General features: G+C 41.1%; 1 non-coding gene across 1 annotated transcript; it reads left to right on the plus strand.

The window, feature by feature from the left end:
• Nucleotides 1-14095: 14095 nt before the first annotated feature.
• LOC141636728 (small nucleolar RNA R71) lies at nucleotides 14096-14202 on the plus strand. Its single transcript, XR_012541318.1, has one exon. It is a non-coding gene; the product is annotated as a small nucleolar RNA R71 (small nucleolar RNA).
• Nucleotides 14203-16574: the final 2372 nt, after the last annotated feature.

Consider the following 16574-nt stretch of genomic DNA (forward strand, 5'->3'; position numbering starts at 1 on the left):
GCTCGATCGAGTTCTTTAACTTCAAATCAGCTCAAGTCCGTCACCGAATGCCTCGTAATCCGTGCCATGACGCTTCCAAATGCAGTATCTCACTCTGGGACAACCCCGTCTCCTCTAAATGCATGCAAAAAGGACGAAAAAGAGTACGATTCCACTACTTTCGCGTTCATTTCTACAAAATGGACAAAACGAACCAAAGTAGCCAATTCAGGGCAGAATACCATAGAAACAGTATAAAAATGCATCGAAACACGTGCTAAAATAGGCTAAAAAGACTATATAAAAAGCACGTATCAAATCTCCCGAAACCGAACCTTTACTCATCCTCGAGTAAACTCAAAACTAAACTAATGGAACGGAAATGATAACTCAGGGCTAGCTTAACTTGTCTACTTGAACCAATTTAATGCAACAAAAACTAACAGTTAAAGCTAAGCAGACAATACGCAAACGAGTTATGAGCTGTTCAGAAATATAGCCAACCTATCGACCTTGCAAGACCAACAAAATCGGACTCTCTCGTGGTCACTCTTCTCTCATGAAGCAAAGGTGAATGATATATGTAAAAGAGGTACGAAAAGATAGTCACTCACTTAACTGCGACCTACATAGCATGCATGCAACAAAAATGAAAGACAATTCAAGTACTAATGCACACACTCCAACCAATAATGTCCGTCACAGCCGAGGGCTTACAAATAATTTGGGAATAGTGAGGTTCAGGTGAGAAAGGCAAGACATGTTATGGAAATGTGGAGGTAAAAGCGTCAAGCTAGTTCCTAACAAGACCATAAAGAAATCATTCGAATCTCAACTGACTGAAAAACTAAGTACAAGTGCCCCTTCATTTGGCACAAAGCTCACTAAACTCAAAACACAATCTCCTCAAAAAAATATGGGATAAAACGGAGGAGTTAGACGGTAACAAACTTCCCTTTTTTAATACCGTCTGAATGAACTAGCTGAAACAAATCGACTTTTTTCAAACTTTTCTTTTTTTTTCTTCTTCTTACGTGATTCAGCTTCCTCTTTTTTCAATTTTTTTTTCTTTTTTTTTTGTTTTCTTTCTCACGTTTTTTTTTCTTCTTTTTTTTTTTCTTTTCAATACTTTTTTTTTTCTTTTCCTCCTTCCTCTATACTTACACCAACTCCAAACAAGAAATACGGGCCAAAATGCAATGGAAGATCATACCACAAAAGAACATACTAACTAGCTTGACTAGGCAGGCTAAGTTTGGGATGTAGCTGATTGGTCAAAAAGGCAAATTTTGGCTTATGTGGAGCTAAATGGGTGAAAAGTATAAGGAAAAGGGAAATTTGCAAGCACCTCCCTGCATGTGACACCAACCACAAACCCGAATATGTGCATTTGACGCGAAATTGAATGTCATAAAAGTGCAAAAGAGACGAACATGCTATGCAAGGAGTACTACTCTCAATTCCTAATAAACTGGTCATGAATGTCACCAGTTATGGCTCTAATATCTCAGAATTTTTCAAGTAGTTTGCCAATTTATCAGGTCAAGTCTAAACAGTCAGCTATATTTGAACAGAAACTCGTAGACTATGCGTATGACAAAGCTAATAACTACCAATAAAGTGCAAGGCTCAAGCAAAAAGACAAGTTATAGTGCGTTGTCATCATGGAAATCTACCGTTCCGACTCAACCTATATGCAAAAATAAACGTGAATTGTTTTTGAATCTTTTTGAAATTTTCTAATTTTTTGGATTTTTTTTATTTTTAATGAAAACAAACAACAATGCAAGCTGAAAAATAAACGTGAATGCAAAACAAATGCAAATGCAGACTCAAAAGGATGCAATACCCTACCCAAACCAAAACGGACAATGCCCTCGTTGTCCTCCAGCATACACCAGCAGATATATACAGGGGAACGGGAATATACAACAAATAAATAAAAACAGTAAATATAAAGGAGACGAAATAAAAGAGTAGAGAATACATACAAAATATGAACTTCCCCAAACCAGCCAGAAAACTGGGGAAGTGAGTAGATGATACCGTCGTTTAGTATCAAAAATAATATTTATAACCTAAATACTACTAACATAAGCTAGTGGCAGTCAGGGTCGATCCGCAGGGAGGTAGGGAGATAATAGTTGTTATTAATTCTAGTCTAAGGGTAACAGTTGTGGGGGTTTGGATTGATTAATAACTAAACCAAATGCAAATAAAAATAAATAAGACAATAAAAATACGCAATAGACATAAAAGATGTGAACAAATAATGAAAAGGAGCTAAGATGGTCGGTTCACTATAGCTCCGATGGCACATAATCCTAAGTAAGTCCGAAATACAGTCGTGTAGGATGGGTAAAACAAGTCCTCTCAGTCCAACTTAACTAGTAGCTCCTTTCGGCCTATGCTACTAGCCCCTAAGTCTCACTAATGCTAGCTCTCGCACTGAAAAGTGATTCTTAAAGCCTAAATTACCTGTCTTTCGATCTTAGCAATTTAGTCGTTCTAATTCATTAATTATTCCCCTCCCCTATCTTTCGATCTTAATGGGTTGGTCAATACTGAGCATCTAACAGATCCCTTCTCGGTCTCACTGTCAAATATTGCACTTAATAAATTAAAAACGGTGCTAATCATACACGCGTGAGTCGATCGACCACTATAGGCAGTCGATCGACCAACTGGCACAGTCGGTCGACCAGAGAAGCCAGTCGATCGACCAATGCCCTAATTCTGGTCACCTAATTTTACGCCATCTACGCTATAGATCCCCTACATCCTAGCACAGGGTATTTAGCTATTCATACTAGAAATAATGACAGCAGTAAAATCAACAATTAAAGCATACGAATTCATGATTAAACTAATGAAATTAACAACTATCATAAAACAATAATTTTGGCTATGGGAATTCTAACTAGCAATTTCTAAGCTATGAACGGAAACGAAACTGAATAAATAGACAGAGGAATACAGAATGGAAGCAGGAAGGAAGGATCAAAACCGAAAGCGAAAGTAACTTTTATTGAAGGAAATTATTCTAAACTAAAGAACCCTAAAATTTTGATGATGAAAAACTGAATGATAAAACTGAAAACTAAAGCTACGTTATATAGGAATATCACGCAACTCTTATTCCTAAACCTAATATACAATGGGCTTCTAAATCTCGTCTTTAGATTCTCGTCAGACTCGTGGAGTGGTCGATCGACCACTTGGACCAGTCGATCGATCGACCAACAGTATTTGTCTGCATGAATTGCATTCTGACGATTCCTGCAGCGCGCACCGATCTTAAAACAGCTGTCATTTCTTCGTTACTTGGTCAAATCAGGCGTTCTACGCGGCGTTGGAAAGCTAAGAGGATAAGCTTTCACCTCCAATTGTAATCACTCGATTATCTGCTCTAGAACTCGAGATATAGCTATCTGAAGCAGCCTGCAATGTCGTGAAGCATTCTGACGGTCTATAGACCATGTAGGTCAGTCTATAGACTGCTGTAGCTGGCAACCCGCTTCTAAAACTCACGCAAATACACCTTTCAGGCCTTGAAATGAATTCTAAACTTCAAGTCCGAGTCAAATATTAATGTCCTTCCTAAGCTTAGCTTTCGGGGTCAAGATTTGGTTCATTTTCCACTCATTTCCGCAATAATCTGCAATATTACATAAAAATACGAGAGTAGACAAAAATAGGGGAAATAGTAGAATAAACTACATATAATAGACATAAAATGCGTGGAAATAAAGATGTAAAACATCACATTATAGACACGCATCAAACTTCCCCAAACCAAACCTTTGCTTGTCGCCAAGCAAACTAAATGCAAAACTAAATCTAGATAGGAAGGAGCAAAACATGGACCAACTGAAAATCGTCTACTTAAACCAATTTAATGCATATGAATCAACTACTAATAGCTTAAAGTCACGCAAACGAATTATGCATATTTCGAAAAGATGTTGAACGTTTGACCTTGCAAGACTTTCAAGATTGGGCTCTCCCGGGTCACTCTTCTCTCAACCAAGCAAATGGTAAGCAATTTATATGTAAGAGAGAAAGAGACAAAAGTCGCTCGCCTAGACTCAACCAACATGATCATGCATGCAATATAGTATGATAAGTAATTCTAGCTACTGTGCACATATATTCCAACCATTCAGGGTCCATCACATGCCGAATACTTGCAAAGATTTGGATAAGTGAGGCTATAGGTAAGAAGAGGCAAAACAATATGGGAATGAGAGGGGAATAGCCTAGCTAGCATCCTAACAAACTGAATAAAACATCCACTTCTAACTCAATGAAATAAGCTCAAATGCCTTAATGAATATGGCATACAAATCACTAATCCAAACTCAATACTCCTCATAATATATAAAGCAAACATAGGAGTAAACTTTTTTTTTCTTTGCCGTTTCTTTTTCTTTTGTTTTCTTTTTTTCTTTTTTTCGGCAGTCACTATTTTTTTTTTTTTACAATTTTTTTCATTTTTTCATTTTTTTTTTCTTTTCTCCTTTATTCATTACCAACTTCATAGAGTGCAAATCGAGCCAAAATTGATACAATACAACGAATACCACTAAAACTACTAAACTAGCTCAGCAAAGGGTAGGCTTAGTTTATGGATTGTAGCTAAAGGGTCAACTGGCAATTTTTGGCTAATGTGAAGCTAATGGGTAAAATGAATAAAAGGGATTTTCGCAAGCATTCTCCAAACATGCAATACCAACCACTAACCCAAATGTATGCAGGCAAAAAGAAATTAAATGTCATACTTGTGCAAATTAATGTTACACGATATGCAGGGAGTAACTACTCACAATCCTAAATGAAACTGGTCATGAATGACACCAGTGTATAAAGCTCTAATTCCTTAGAAAGTTTTGTAGTTTGCCGAAATTTCAAGTCAAGTCTAATTGTTCAACAAATTTCGAAACGAAATTCGAGATATTGCAAAAACTTTTGCTAAAAGATGTGTTAAAATGCAGTGTTTAAGCAAATGACAACTATCAGTAATGAATACTCCAATCTGACTCAACCTAATATGCAAAATTAAACGTGATATTGTTGAATTTTTTTAATTTTTTCTAATTTAATTTTTTGAAATTTTATATATATGGAAAATAAAAAACAATGCAAGACAAAAATGTAAACGTGAATGCAAAACAGAATGAAATGCAACACAAAACCCTTCCCCGAACCAAATCACACAATGCCCTCATTGTGCGAAATCATGTGTATAAATAAGCAAAGGAAATTGGGATTTTGAGATAAGAAACTAAATAAGACATGAAATTGGGACTCGGAAACTTACAAGATTTTAAGCGCAAAAGGAAACCTCCCCAAACCAGCGTGAGCGAGGAGGTTTCAGTAGCCAGCAGTGCTACCATAGGTACCTGGAAAGAAACAAAACATACCGCGCATATACCGAGAAAACAAAATTGGAACGGTAAATTACATGCAAAGAATTAAAAGAACGAGGTATAGCAGCTACAGTGGTCGATCGACCGCTCTAACCAGTCGATCGACCAAGTTACCTGGAACAGTAGCTTCTGTGCTACGCGAATCAGTCGATCGACCACTCTAATTAGTCGATCGACCAAGTTACCTGACGTGAACAGTTCATGCTCACGAATTAACTCAATGAATTGAGTTAACTCGGTCTAATAACCTGTAAATGCACATAAAACGCGCCCAAAATTGCGCAAAAACCCAAAGTAACTGTCTAAATCGAGCTAATTATTAAAGCACACAAAACAAATAAAGCTAAATGTTTCAAAACCAAATCAAACAAAATGATTAAACTCCGGGTTGCCTCCCGGTTGCGCTAGATTAGACGGTCCCAGCTCGACCCTCTTTTCCTTCAAACATCCACTCCAAATAAGCCCAGTCAAAACAGCTCAAAGTACGAAGCAACCGATCAAATAACTGCGCATGTGCTACACAAAACTGTAAGTAGCACCATAAAATAGTAGTAGCATAGGAAATTAAAATGTAATAACATCTAAGTCTAACAAATTTCCTATGACAGCTCCTAAAAACATCCACAAAATTATTCCTCTCTCCAGATAAGGGCGGAATGTAAAAGCTCAAATTAACAGCAGGTGGAGAATTAGCGAGCTCAGTAGCATTTGACTCAAAAACAACGCGAGTAGAATTAAAATGCTCATACAGGTATGAAATATGAGGTGCAGGAGTCTGGTCAGCTGAAGGTGGATAATCATCCCAAATGCATGGGGCTGTAAAGTCAAATGGGTCAATGGGGTCTCCTAGAATAGGCTCATCTACATCGTCATAATTATCCCATTTAACCTCAAGACTGTCAAAATTTTCCTCCTCACTCTCCTTATCGCTAGACTCATCAAGTTGGAGATTCTCAAAGAGATCCTCCAAATCGACCTCACTATCAGTGCAAGAATCATAAAGGGGTTCTAAACTATCCTCATAAAAAGGATTGTCAACTACGCAAATGATCTCCTCTATGTCTCCGTCAGCATTTTCTAGATTGGTTTCTAAGGTCTCACCCACCCCCTCATCCGAGTCAACGTGAAGAGAAAAGTTGGGTTTAAGAGATTCAGCAGCAAACCAATCAAAAAATTCTAATACCTCTTTTACGGGCATTCCTGTGAAATCCCCCTTATCAATAGAATTTAGGTATGCTCGCGTAGGGTCATTCATACCCCGGAGGAGAGTCAAGCATGTTTGGAATTCAGAGAATGTATCTCGTATGGGCTCAATAAACTCGCAAAGCCTGGCGAAATAAGCACCAAATATTTCATCCTCTTCCTGTGGAAAACTCAGAGAATGAATCATGAGAACGGTCTCAAGGAACCGAAGTTCCCTGAGACTAAAGAAAGAAAGACTAAAATTTAAAACAACTAAAACTAGCGCTGCCTCTCCGGCAACGGCGCCAAAATTTGATACCGTCGTTTAGTATCAAAAATAATATTTATAACCGAAATACTACTAACAGAAGCTAGTGGCAGTCAGAGTCGATCCGCAGGGAGGTAGGGAGATAATAGTTGTTATTAATTCTAGTCTAAGGGTAACAGTTGTGGGGGGTTGGATTGATTAATAACTAAAATAAATGCAAATAAAAATAAATAAGACAATAAAAATACGCAATAAACATAAAAGATGTGAACAAATAATGAAAAGGAGCTAAGATGGTCGGTTCACTATAGCTGCGATGGCACATAATCCTAAGTAAGTCCGAAATACAGTCGTGTAGGATGGGTAAAACAAGTCCTCTCAGTCCAAGTTAACTAGTAGCTCCTTTTGGCCTATGCTACTAGCCCCTAAGTCTCACTAATGCTAGCTCTCGCACTGAAAAGTGATTCTTAAAGCCTAAATTACCTGTCTTTCGATCTTAGCAATTTAGTCGTTCTAATTCATTCATTATTCCCCTCCCCTATCTTTCGATCTTAATGGGTTGGTCAATACTGAGCATCTAACAGATCCCTTCTCGGTCTCGCTGTCAAATATCGCACTTAATAAATTAAAAACGGTGCTAATCATACACGCGTCAGTCGATCGACCACTACAGGCAGTCGATCGACCAACTGGCACAGTCGGTCGACCAGAGAAGCCAGTCGATCGACCAATGCCCTAATTCAAAAATAAAGAACCCTAAAATTTTGATGATGAAAAACTGAATGATAAAACTGAAAACTAAAGCTACGTTATATAGGAATATCACGCAACTCTTATTCTTAAACCTAATATACAATGGGCTTCTAAATCTCGTGTTTAGATTCTCGTCAGACTCGTGGAGTGGTCGATCGACCACTTGGACCAGTCGATCGACCAACACATATTTGTCTGATTTAATTGTATTCGACGATTCTTCAAAGCGCACCAATCTTAAAACAGCTGCCATTTCTTCGTTACTTGGTCAAATCAGGCGTTCTACGCAGCGTTGGAAAGCTAAGAAGATAAGCTTTCACCTCCAATTGGAATCACTCGATTATCTGCTCTAGAACTCGAGATATAGCTATCTGAAGCATCCTACAATGTCGAGAAGCATTCTGACGGTCTATAGACCATGTAGGTCAGTCTATAGACTGCTGTAGCTGGCAACCCGCTTCTAAAACTCACGCAAATACACCTTTCAGGCCTTGAAATGAATTCTAAACTTCAAGTCCGAGTCAAATATTCATGTCCTTCCTAAGCTTAGCTTTCGGGGTCAAGATTAGGTTCATTTTCCACTCATTTCCGCAATAATCTGCAATATTACCTAAAAATACGAGAGTAGACAAAAATAGGGGAAATAGTAGAATAAACTACATATAATAGACATAAAATGCGTAAAAATAAAGATGTAAAACATCATATTATAGACACGCATCAGTAGACCAGTAGCTACTCGTCGTCGTCGTCCACCACCGTGTACTCCGGGTCTCTCTCCTCCTCTCTCCTCCTCTCTCCTCCTCTGCTCCTCAGCTCGAGCTCTCTCCACTGCCACCTCTGGGTCCTCCTCCTCGTCAGCAGACTCCGGGTATCCCTCAGGCGGGAACCGGAAGAAGGAAGGGTGTGGACAACCCTCTGGGATCGGTCTGTGTCGCCGCAAGTGGTACTCGTACAGAGGGTGCAAGGCAAGAGCCAAGTCCCTCTCCATACGAGCCTGACGCGCTGTAACCTCAAGCAACAAACCGTAAACTGCGCCCCCTTGGTCCAGGACCGAGGGCGCCACAAAAGGAGCAGGTGGTACGAAATTAGCCGGTAGGACCGGCTCAGTCTGTGTCTGGTCAGTGGGAGTAGGAGTAGGAGTGGTAGTAGTGGTGGGAGTAGGGGTCGGATCGGGAGTAGCCGTAGAAGGCTGGGTACTCCCTGAAGATGTGGACCCCTCTCCAGTCTCAAGACGCCGCTTCTTGGCGGCGGGTGCAGCAGGAGGTGGTCGACGTGGAAGGTGAAGGTCAGGCAGTGGTGGCAGGCGGGCGCCCCTAGAAATAGTAGGAAGGGGCTCTAGACGGGGGAGAGTCTCACAAGGTAAGTCTACAGACAGGAAGCCATCTATCTTCCATGTCTGGTAGTCTTGGGTAAGCCAATGCTGAGAAATCATGGCATCCAGACTCAGTAGCCTCTCTCCCTCGAGGTACTGCAGGTCACGAGGCCAAACGGGGAAAAGGCGACGGGCAAGAATGATGGCTATGCCACCGCAGGCAATGGTTCCCGTCTCCTTCTTCCCCTGGCTCACAAGGTATTGGGCGGTCAAGTAAGCTATGTTGAGGGTAAAAGGACCCTCACAGTCGATGTTCAAGTAACCGCCCAAGATGGAGAGCTCAGTGTTTGTGATGTTGTTCGGCTCCTTTCGGCCGAAAATAGTGCTCCCCATCAATCTAAGGAAACAACGGGCAGCGGGGAGGTGGACCTGTTGGAGCTTTTGCTCCTGAAAATTGGTGTGGGCCAGAGCTCTCCAAAGCTGACGGTAAACCGTCCTAGGGGCGCCAACCGCGCCCGTAGAGGTAAGTCCAAGTAACCTACCAAACTCCCCCAAGGTCATCGGAAAGGTCCGGTTAAACAACCGGAAGGATACTGAAGAACTAGAGGGGTCAGCGTTGTGTGCCCCTGAGGAGAAGGTAAAGGAGCTGAGAAACTCGAGGCTCAACTCTAGAAAATTACGGCCGCTCATAGTGATGAGCCCGGCAATCCCCGTGGCCCGCAGTAGGTCACAGACTGACTCGTAAATGCCGAGTCTCACAAGCGCCGTTTTCTCTAGAAAACGGGAAGGTACATGCACACAGCGTACTAGAGGAAAACATTTCTTGCGATGTAAAGCGTTAACGAAAAGTACCTGTGGGTAGTCTGGGTGAGGGTCGAGGGAAGTGTCCCCTCGGACCGTGACTGTGCCAGAAGTAGAAGCAGCAGCTGCTGTAGAAGTGCTAGGAGTGGAAGTAGAGGGTACTGGAGCTGGTGCAGCTCGAAACTGTCTACGACCCCAACCTCTGGAACTCAAAGCAGAAGCCCGTGAAGCGACGGTGTGAGGAACCAAGGCTGCTCTGAAGGCAGCTGCGACTGCTGGCGAGTCCACCAAAGGTGTAAAAGTAGAAGCTGGTGCAGAGCTAGTGGCTGCTGTGGTCACCACTAAAGAGAGACTAGCAACAGTGCTAGCAGTGGTGGTGACCGTAGAAGAAGTGACAGCCTGAACTGAGCTGGCAGCTGAGCTAGCTGGAGCAAAAACTGTCCCTGCAGCTGAAACTAGAAACACTGGGGCTGCAGTGGTAACTAAGGCGGAGGCAGTGCCAACAGCAGGGGCCCCTGTCTCACTCAAAGACGGACTAGAGGTGGAGCTGGTAGAAGGGAGAGAACTAGACTTCATCCTGTAACAAGGGTAGGGGGCATGATAAGAAAAATAGTGGCTAACAGAGGCTAAAACAGCAGGAAATCAGCATGTTAAACCAGAAAAACTCCCCTACCAGTCGAAAATTTTCGACCTACAGCACATAAATCCCAACAATTCCTCAAACGAGTTTGAAAAGCAGCATGTAAATGGCGATAAGGGGCATAACAGTCAACAACAACAGCATGTAAGTGTCAACTGGGGTTAAGTAAGACAAAGTAGCACGTGAACCCGTCTGACAGTCAAAAATTCGACTGAGGCATCCCTAATCGCGAAAATTTCGCATAGAATTCTAATTTGCAACATGTTAAGCATCGACAAGGGTGTGTGACAGTCTAAAACAGCAGCAATTAAGCAACAAGGAGGCTGATTAGATAGAGTACAACAGCAATAACCAAAATGACAGTCGAGAGTTTCGACTATCCTGAACCCACGTCGCAAAAATCATGTAAAATTCGAAAAAGCATGCAATAAACAGCGAGGAATTGGGGTTGATCATCAAGCAAGAGAAACAAGGGCAATAAACACAAATTAAGTCGAAAAAATCGACTAACCATGGATTTTCGAAACCCTAGATTCAATTTTTACCTCATAAAATTCCAAATAAACGAAATTGAAATGTAAAGAGGGTGTAAAAATCACTTACTTGATGATAGGAATCCTACAAACGCAATTAATCTTCAAATAAACAAGCAAGCTAAGGCGATTTTCGATCGAAAAAATCGCAAACCCTAAAACCCTTTTAAAACCGAGAAAACGAACACAATCAAAGGGGGAATTAAGGGGTTTTGAAAGATTAATTAGCAAACAACAACTTGTAGGAGGCGGATTTGGTTTTTGAGCAAGAAAAATGGGGATTTGGGGGAGTTTTGGGTCGCAATTAGGGGTAGGTTAGACGAAAATTGGGGATAAAATGAAATTAGGAACAAAAGAATAGAGTTTAAGGTAAAAACTCCCTGCGTCCTGTTCATTTCACTCGATCGAGTGGTTTTAAACCACTCGATCGAACACTTTCCTGCTCCATCTACTCGATCGAGTAGAAATCTACTCGATCGAGAAATCCCCTTTATTGCTTTACTCGATCGACTGGAAAAAGTGCTCGATCGACCAACTTTTCACTCGATCGAGTACATAAAGTACTCGATTGAGCTCTTTTCTCGCGTAAGCTCTTTAATTTCGTCAATTCTTCCTTGGAATGCGTAAAACTTCCCCAAACCTGCATAAAAACACGTGCAAAAATATCCCAAAATACCATACACGCATAAAAACAGTCTGTAGTCTTAAATCTACGCTTAAAGCAGTCAAAAAACTGTCCTAATTAAACGCAATAAAAGAAATTCAACGGAAATTCAAAAATTATCTATTACAAAGTGTTACACGGGGCATTTCCCCGTTTAATTCCCAAAGCAATTCAGTAGCCCCTTGAAGGGCTCCTGACTGGAGGACGTCACCTCAGCAACATTGACTGTCCTCTTCAACTTCCATGAGCATGAATTATCATTTGAAACGGTAGGAGGGGAGTAGTTCACATCCATATAAGCGCGAACTTTCCTCGTCCTTGCTCCTCTATCACCATCTTTAGCATCCTTACTTTCAATTTGATTGATAGCAGTTGCACAACATTCCTTGACAGCTCCTTCAGTGCTTTCATCCGCACTGCAAAGAAGGAAAAAGACGATTTAACCTTCCTCCTTTTTGCTCTCGGCCCGAGGCGGAGGGGTAACAATTGCAGCACAATACTCCAAATTTTCAACTGGAGTGTCAATAGTAGGATCAATAGAAGAGAGAGCATTTCAAGGCTGAACTTGCATGGGAGCCCTCCGGGATTTAGACTGATGAAAGATCAGCTCCTCGTCCCCTACCTGAAAGGTCAAAGTCTTTCCCCCGACGTATATAACTGCACGGGCAATAGACAAAAATGGTCTCCCTAAAATAATAGGGGTGTGTGAATCTTCGGGGATGTCTAAGACAACGAAATCAACGGGAATAAAGAACCTCCCGATCCTCACAGGTACGTCTTATACTATGCTAAGTGGCCGTGATATATTACGGTCGACCATCTGGACTGTCATGTTAGTGCAACTCAGCTTTGTCAAACCAAGTCTCTTAGCCAGAGACAGCGGTAAGACACTTACGCTAGCGCCTAAATCGCATAGCGCATTAACAGTTAAATAGTTACCGATATGACACGGAATTGAAAAACTACCCGGGTCCGACTGCTTAGGAGGTAACTTATTTTGAAATAGGGCTGACCCCACCTCAGTCAAAGCGACGGTCTCACTATCACTAATGGTCCTCTTACGGCTCAAAATTTCTTTCATAAACTTAAGATAAGAGGGTACCTTTGTCAGCAACTCGGTGAATGGCACAGTGACTTCCAAGCTTTTCAGAAGTTCGACAAATTTGCCAAATTGTTGATTGGCCTTTGTATTCTGCAGTCGTCTTGGGAAGGGAACTGTAATAGGTATCTCAAGTCCCTTGTTTCTCTCTTCCAATGTGTCTTCCGGAGCAAGTTTCGTATCCTTTGGACGCTTCTTACCTCTCGAACGAGGTCTTTCCGGTGATTTATCGCTTAAACGAGCATTAGCAGGCTCTCGAATAAGCTTCCCGTCATCCAACCTACTCGATCGACCAATATACCCATTCGATCGAGCAGTTTCCTCATCAATGTCAGTCGATCGAGTAAAATTTCCACTCGATCGATCAACTCCACTTTGCTCATCACTCGATCAAGTAGAAAAACTACTCGATCGACCATTGCCAATTCCTTGATCACTCGATCAAGTGGTATTTTCACTCGATCGACCAGTTTCATCCCTATATTTGCTCGATCGACCACCTGAAACCAGTCGATCGGGCACTTGCTTTGACGTGAGCTCATTTTCTTCGCCAGAATACTGTTCACCATCAGCTACAACTCTCCTCGGGTCTGATTTCTGCATTTCCGGTCCCTCATATGAACGACCGCTTCTCAGATTGATGAAATTTACCGTCTCATGTGTATTTTTCTCATTTTGAGTCGGTAATTGACCCTGCTTTCTTGTGGACTGATTAGTGGCTAATTGGACAACTTGAGTTTCAAGTGCCTTTATGGACGCATCTTTCTGTTGATCACTCAATTGCCACTGCTTCGTGAAGGCTTGCAACATAGACTTAAGCTCACCAATTTCACTCACCCTACCAGAAGATGATGCACCATGGTTAGGAGGAGTAAAAGAAGGGGGCTTTTGAAAGCCTTGTTGATTCTTGTGTGGAGGGACATAAGGTCTTCTTCAAAAGTGCGGAGGAGGAGTAGGATTGAGCACATTCGACTAGTCCACCTCAGATTGGGATGGATCGCCCCTTGATTATTGTAGTAGGAACCCCTCATTGCCTATATTCTTTGAAAGGCAAGGACTTGTTCCTTCTCTACAAGACAACCAACAAAGAGAGTGGCCATCATTATCTCCACATCTCTCACAAGAAACGGTCTCTCCCCTAGTAAGAACATGGACCGTCCGAGGCTCCCCAAGACTTGTAATTCCAACTTGTCGAACCTAGCATTCATGGTCTCGGTGAGCCAAAACACGCTTATCGATCGCATGAACTGTTCTAATCCCATCCCTCGGGTTACCATATTCAGAACTGTGATTAGCCATTTCTTCAATAAGAGACCACCCCTTATCATCATCGGTGTTCTCCTGGAATCTCCCACTAGATGCCGCATCAAGTATGGCTCTGTGGTTATCATACAACCCATTGTAGAATTGATTGGCTAGGAACCATGGGTCAAAACCGTGGCGAGGAATAGATCTCACGAACTTGTTAAATCGTGTCCATGCTTCATAGAAACTTTCATCGGGAGCCTGTATGAAACTAGTAATCTTGGCCCTCAGCAAATTGGTGCATTATGGAGGGAATTATCTCTTGTAAAATGCAGGAGCAAGAGACTCCCAATCAGAACCCCAGAAGATTTTGCAAGTCCAAGTCGATCACCACTCCCCGGTGAATCAGCTAAAGAGAAAGGAAATAGAACTTCCTTAATCTTGTCTTGAGTTACTCCCTAAGTGGCGGGGATAGTAGAACAGTAATCGGTAAAGGTCTCCATATGCTTCCTAGGATCTTCACCTGCCACACCTCTATAGATATTTAGCTCCACCAGATTAATATAAGAAGGGCGGATATAATATGTGTTCCCATCCTCAGTTTGAAGATTGAAACCCTTCGGAATAGAGGATGCTTTAGGCACTGAATGACTAGAAAGTTTAGGCATCTTTCTTGTAGAATTGACTGTCTTCCGTGAAAAGAAAATGATCAAAGCTCGGCTCAAAAGTACTCAAGTCTTCCTTTCGTGATTTCCTTATCAGACGGAGTCTATGCCTGAATAATCTCTCCGGCTCGAATCGGTGAAACTAATTCACACTGTCGACTGGGCATAAACAACACCGAAAGGAAATGAATAAGAACCGCCTCAAGGAATAAAAATTCCCTGAGACGGAAAAAAAAACGGAACGAAAAACAAATAGGGCAATTGCCTCCCAAGAACGGCGCCAAAATTTGACACGTCTGTCGTATACTGTCAAAAATAAACTAACTCAACTAACTATATAGCTAGGGAAGTCGAATTCGATCTCCACAGGGAGGCAAGATATTTGTAGAAGTCCGTCTATTTGGTCACAAATGGGGGGGGGGGGGGTTGTTTGATTTGTTATCTAAACTACGAGATTTAAAGAAAAGAGAAATAAGGCAAGAGCAGTAAAGGCAGGAAATGAGTTTAAACTATCAGATAAAGAGGGACATGTCAGGATTTCGGTTCACTACGGTAGTCCAGTGACTCAGCTGTAAATGACTCAGACGAATTAATGTAAGACGGATGTTGAAAGGTCCTCTCGGTCCACTTTCTATCCTAGAATACCTCTAACTTAACTTTCATTCTCGTCAGGGTAATCTACTATTCATAGCAGGCCTATTTAGTCCAATCTTTCGATCTAGGATTAATTTTAGCCAGATTAAAGGTTAACTTAGAAGTCTGCACTCAACTAAGTCGAATAAATACAATTAAATTGCTATGGTGACAGAGCCTTGTAATCAATTCGTCTAATTCATTTACTACATCGTCACTTTCCTACCGCAAATCCCCTAATCCCAACATGAAAGGGTTTTAGCTACTCATATCACTAATTAAACTAACAGCAGATAAAATTCCAGCAGTAAACATAATGAAATAAATAATAAATTGCATAAAGAGAAATTAGGGCAAGGGAAATAAATAGAGTAAACGAGAAATTAAGCAAAGATTGATTGATTATATAAAGATGAGAGGGAGGAATTACAATCGAGCGAATTACGGCGTAAAGAACAAAATCCGGGCAAGAATAATCCCAAAAGTAAGGTTACAGTGGAGAGAAATAAGCAACGTAACAAGTTTATAGTAGAAAGTTTAGATGATGAAAAGATAGATAAAAGATGCTAATTAACCTAGTTAACGTAGGTTTAAATAGAAAAGTAGATGAGTTTTGCGAAATAAATCATCACACGGGCTGTTTAAAGCCCATAAATAGCGAAACCACTTGATCGAGTGGATTAAAACCACTCGATCGAGCAAACACCTCAGCAAAACTACTCGATCGAGTAGAAAGTTACTCGATCGAGTAACTGGCCTTTCTGCAAGATAAGGATCGAGTGGAAAACCACTCGATCGACCACCAGAGGACGTAGAAACCACTCGATCGAGTGGTAAAACAGCTCGATCGAGTTCTTTAACTTCAAACCAGCTCATGTCTGTCACCGAATGCCTCGTAATCCATGCCATGACGCTTCCAAATGCAGTATCTCACTCTGGGACAACCCCGTCTCCTCTAAATGCATGGAAAAAGGATGAAAAAGAGTACGATTCCACTACTTTCGCGTTCATTTCTACAAAATGGACAAAACGAACCAAAGTAGCCAATTCGGGGCAGAATACCATAGAAACAGTATAAAAATGCATCGAAATACGTGCTAAAATAGGCTAAAAAGACTATATGCACGTATCAAGTTTATACAAATTTTATCACACTTTTACTTTTTTAAAAGTGTAACTCTAACAAAAAAAGTGTAATTTTAACAAAACGAAAGTGGTTTTAACGGATATTATTTTGAAATTTCAAATTTTGAAGCAAGTTTACGACAAATTTTGCGTTTTACGACAAATTTGAAATTTTGAAGCAAGTTTAGGTCAAATTTTCAGAAATATTTTTTTTTTCAAATTTTAACACAACTCATTGTAAAT

This window comes from Silene latifolia, chromosome Y, assembly GCF_048544455.1.
Source record: "Silene latifolia isolate original U9 population chromosome Y, ASM4854445v1, whole genome shotgun sequence".
NCBI lineage: Eukaryota > Viridiplantae > Streptophyta > Magnoliopsida > Caryophyllales > Caryophyllaceae > Silene > Silene latifolia.